Genomic DNA, 5,238 nt, shown 5'->3' with positions numbered 1-5,238 from the left:
TACTCATCAACTCTTACATGGTAGGCCTTGAGATGGGGACACAGCGCTGAACAGGACAGGTGTGGTCCCCGTCCTCATTAACGATGGTAGAGAGAGAATACCAGTAAGTAACAGGCTATTGGAATACTGCATGATGCCTGCTATGGAAGGGTACCAGGGTGAACACATGGGTCACCCACCTCAGAGATGGGGGCTTGAGGAAACTGTCCCAGAGGAAGTGATATCTAAGCCAAGACTAGAAGAAGAAGTAGGGCTCAGGGAGGTGGAAGAGAAGGGACAGAGAAAATAACACAGAGGGAAATGTGGGAAAGCATTCCAGAAGGAACAGCATGTACAAAAGGGACCATCTTTTCATGTGGCTTTGTGTCCACGTCCTCTCCGTGTGTGTGCTCTTATTTTCAGGTAAGATGATTTGTAAAATAATGTGGCACTTCTGTTAAGGCTCATTATATAGATCATTTTTACAACTGTCAGAATTCCAAAAAAGTTTTAAAATAATAATAACAATAATAAGGCTTACTTTCTCCACTTACAGAATAATATCTGTCTCAGAATTCAATCTACCCCAGGTCAGACCAAAAACATACCATCAAATTGTCTGGTGATGAACTATGGACAGGTAGGTTTTTTAATTGGGAAAGATTTGATAATCCATCACTTTATCTATGATTTTCTAACCTGAGAGACCACGGTAAGGAAGATGGATAGAGTTAAACCTGTTTTCTCTTAACTTGTGACTCCTACTAAATTTTGAATTGCTCTTGAGCAGGCTCTTGAGTGTCCTACCCTTGCCTGAATGTCTCTACTACACCTAGTATAAGACAGAGTCCAGGACCTTTTATGTGCTCCTCAGTCTCTCCACCAACCCTAGGATTGCATTCAAATAAAATTAACAGCAACAGCGCACCCCACACCAAACACAACTGGGAGGCAGGGCTGCAGAAACGTTAGATCACAGGCTAAGCAACAGACAGCCTGGATTTGAATTTTGACTCCGGTAGTTATTAATTGTGTGGCTATAGGCAAACTACTTAACATCTTCTTGCTTAATTGCCTAATCTGTAGAAGGAACATAAGATAGGATTAACCGGCCAGGCGCCATGGCTCACGCCTATAATCCCAGCACTTTGGGAGGCCGAGCGGGCAGATCATGAGGTCAGGAGATCGAGACCATGGTAAAACCCCGTCTCTATTAAAAACACAAAAAATTAGCTGGGCGTGGTGGCAGGTGCCCGTAGGCCCAGCTACTCTGGAGGCTGAGGCAGGAGAATGGCGTGAACCCGGGAGATGGAGCTTGCAGTGAGCCGAGATCGTGCCACTGCACTCCAGCCTGGGTAACAAAGCGAGACTCCCTCTCAAAAAAAAAAAAAAAAAAAAAAAAGATAGGACTAACCTCATAGCATCGATTGTTTGCCCCAAATTCACTGAATGATCAGGTATCTGGCTAAATCTTCATCTTTTCCCAGAACTCTTCCATTAGGCCCCCTCTAAGTCAATTCAAAATTGAAGCTTTATGGTGATTTTTCTTTTGAAATACCAGTACCTGCAAATCTAATGTGTTTTGACAACCCACTTCAAGGGCCACACCTTGAACCTTGTTATCACCTGAACTGCTCTACTTCAGAAAGACTGCCTTTCACACTTACTTTCTAACCACAGCCTCTTACTCTTCTTTATTTCCTATAAGCTTATTCTCATTGCACCTCCCAGAAACTCTGAATTCAGTCACAGATTCAGTAAACAAAAATAGATCGAATGCCAGGCACTGTTTCCTTGTTTCTTTCCTTTTCTTTCATCTTATCAGATCTCTTCTGGTCCCAATTTCCTTTGCTTCCCAACCAGGGCCCTACAGTTAATTATATGAACTATTTTCTCTGCTACACCCTCAAATTCACTGAACACATGTTTTTCTGTTTGAAGTCTCAGTTTCCTCTCAGTTTCAATTAATATATGCAGAGGAAAGCATATATTAATTCTTAATTTGTCTCTTGGACAGTTTCATCTTTCTGAAGGTTAAAGAAGTAATAAGCAAAAATTGTTTGTCTAGATCCTGTACATTACTGGAGGTTACAAATTAATTTGTATTCTCACCCCATACCACATATCAAATAGGTCCCAGGTTATTTATAGATTCAACTTTTTAAAAAATCCAACTATTACAACAAACTCAGGGGATATAGTTCTCATAAGCTCTTCTTTAAAAAAAATACAAAAGACTAGCTTCAGCTAAACAAGAGATAAATGATAAAGACTCTTATAAACAGAATGACAAGTACTGAATCCACTTAATTATAGTACTAACCAAAGAACAAAATAAAACAAAACTATGGAGATTATAAAGAGAAAACAATGTAAATATTATATACTATGACAATATAGAAATGTTGTAAATAAAAAAAGTTGGTGAAGGACAAGTGGAGATACTTCCTTATCATTTTTAGCCTCGTGTTAAAAGATACTACTTAATATATTAACAGGATATATATAAATATAGACATAGTTTATTAAAACTTGTTTTTAAGAAAATAGATGTAAACACAAAGATAAATAAGCAACAATATAGTCATAGAGAGAAAAAATTGGAGCAGGGAAGCATAAATAAATATTTTAGTCACCGTCTATGCTAGGGAGTCAATAAACACTGCCGAATAAAGAAAAGATGAAGTATTTTACGTAAATATATTATACGTATAAATTTTTATGTTATGTAAAGAAAATCACGACTGGGCATGGTGGCTCAGGCCTGTAATCCCAACACTTTGGGAGGCTGAGGTGGAAGGATCACTTCAGCCCAGGAGTTTGAGGCCAGCCTGGGCAACATAGTGAGACCTCATTCCTACAAAATATCAAAAAATTAGCTGGGTGTGATGGTGCACGCTGATGGTCCCAGCTACCTGGGAAGCTAAGGCAGGAGGATCACTTGAGCCCAGGAGATGGAGGCTGCTGTGAGCCATGATTGCGCCACTGCACTCCAGCCTGGGCATTAGAGTGGCCCTGTCTCAGAAAAGAAAGAAAGAAAGAAAATCACTAGAACAAAACCGCAAACCTTCCTATTTTTCAGAACAGGGCATGCTTTTAAACTTCAATGTAGTTATTCCATTTCCAGGGTGCAAATACAAGATTATACTTTCAATACTGTAATAGCAAAAGATTGAGAAAATCTATATGTCCAGCAATGAGAGACTGCTTAAAAAATCCATACAGTGAAATGCTGTGTATCCATCTTAATGGATGACTGAGGGAGTTCAATATGTCCTGAAATGAAAAGACATTAAAAATACATCATTACACAAAAATGCAAGGTACAGAACAATGCATTTTATGAAAAAAGAAAATATAAGTGATATATGCATGTACACATACATATGTACACATAGGCTCTAGAAAGGTATTTATAAGGAAGATAAGAGTGATGAATTTGGGGAGGAAAACTATGTGGCAGGAGACAGGAATGAAATAGAAATTTATTTCCACACTTCATTCCTTTTTGTGTCTTTTGAATTTTGTACCATGTTTACATGATACCCATTCAAAATTTAACGAATTTTTACAAAATGTCTTTGCATTTCACTGTTGAAAATGTTAATTTTTTCATTATGACTTTTCCTTTCATTCTATTAAGACTCAGAAATACCTCAATATTTCTTAATAATTACTTCCTTCAATTTGCTATTGTAATCATTTTTTAATCAAATAATTTTTTCTTAGCCATATATTTTTAGGTTCAATGGGTTTTTTAAATGGATTTTTAACATCCTATGGAATAAGTGGTTAAAGTACAAATGGAACAACTGACTCATGTGATTTACTCAAAACTTTCAGCATTTTAATTATGGCCAATTTCTAGATTGAACACTTCAGTAGTTATATATGAATAAAGATATAAATGCATTATTAAGGTTAATGAAATAAGGACAGGTTCAGCTGCATACACATAATAAGTCACATTCTTTGCCATTTCAGTTTTGGTGAGGACAAGAGATGCCTATCTTTCTTCATCACAGGGATACCTTCCTAATATTCTCTCCTGCCATGAAGCACCACTGTGTCCAGAAGTTTCAGCAGCAGAGGCTAAGCTGAGAATAAAGGAAATCATGGAGAAACTAGACCAGCTGAGCCCACCCAGACCTTTCACCCACATGAACACCACCACCAGTGCTGCACACAGCACAGCCACCATCCTCAACCCTCGAGACACACACCACAGGGGGGACCAGCTGGACATCCTGCTGGAGGTGACAGACCACTTGGTGGGACATAGGAAGCAATACGGCAGGGATTTCCTGAGGGCCAGGATGTCCTCCCCAGTGCTGATGGCAGGTGCTTCAGGAAAGGTGATCAACTTCAACAATGGCACCTAACTGGTCAGCTTCACTTTGTTCTGCGGGGGCCGGATACCCCTGTCTCTGCTGCTCACCCACCCCCGTGAAGAAGCATTGGCTTTCTGGAGGACGAGACACCAAGACTGTGACAGGATCATCTTCACAGGCCAGTTTTCCAGGGGCACCTCTCAGGTCAATACTGATTGCACTCTCGTTTCAAACTCAAATGCTGGATTGTGCCAGTACCTGCATACCCAAGAAGCCTTCTACTGCTACTCAGAGGTCAGGGACCCACTTGAGCAGGCAGTCTGTCCTTTCTCAGATCTCAACCTCCATGCTGGGAGATCCACTGCTCTCTTCAAAGCTGTCAGACAGGGACATTTACCTCTGCCGAGGTTTCTGCTGCTTTTTGTTTAGCTATGCCCTGTCCCCAGAGGTGGGGTCTACAGAGGCAGGCAGGCTTCCTTGTGCTGTGGTGGGCTTCACCCAATTCCAGGTTCCCAGTGGCTTTGTTTACCTATGTAAGCCATGAGGGGTGCCCCTTCCCCAGCCTCGCTGCCACCTTGCAGTTAGATCTCAGACTGCTGTGCTAGCAATGAGGGAGGCTCCGTGGGCGTGGGAGCCTCTGGGCCAGCTGTGGGATATAATCTCCTGGTGTGCCCTTTGCTAAGACCCTTGGTAAAGCACAGTATTAGGGTGGGAGTTACCCAATTTTCCAGGTGTTGTGTGTCTCAATTTCCTTTGGCTAGGAAAAGGAATTCCCTTTCCCCCTTGCACTTCCCAGGTGAGGCGATGCCTCGCCCTGCTTCAGCTCTCGCTGGTCAGGCTGCACCCGCGAACCAGCACCAACTGTCCAACACGCCCCAGTGAGATGAACCCGGTACCTCAGTTAAAAATGCAGAAATCACCTGTCTTT

At 41.3% G+C, this 5,238-nt stretch overlaps 1 pseudogene; it reads left to right on the top strand.

Annotated features, from left to right (window-relative positions):
* Positions 1-329: 329 nt before the first annotated feature.
* Positions 330-4,889, top strand: LOC126936531 (NXPE family member 2-like; annotated as a pseudogene).
* The last annotated feature ends 349 nt before the right edge of the window (positions 4,890-5,238 follow it).

This window comes from Macaca thibetana, chromosome 14, assembly GCF_024542745.1.
Source record: "Macaca thibetana thibetana isolate TM-01 chromosome 14, ASM2454274v1, whole genome shotgun sequence".
Lineage (NCBI taxonomy): Eukaryota > Metazoa > Chordata > Mammalia > Primates > Cercopithecidae > Macaca > Macaca thibetana.
Note: the sequence above shows the minus strand (reverse complement) of the source record. Positions and strands in the feature narration are given on the sequence as shown.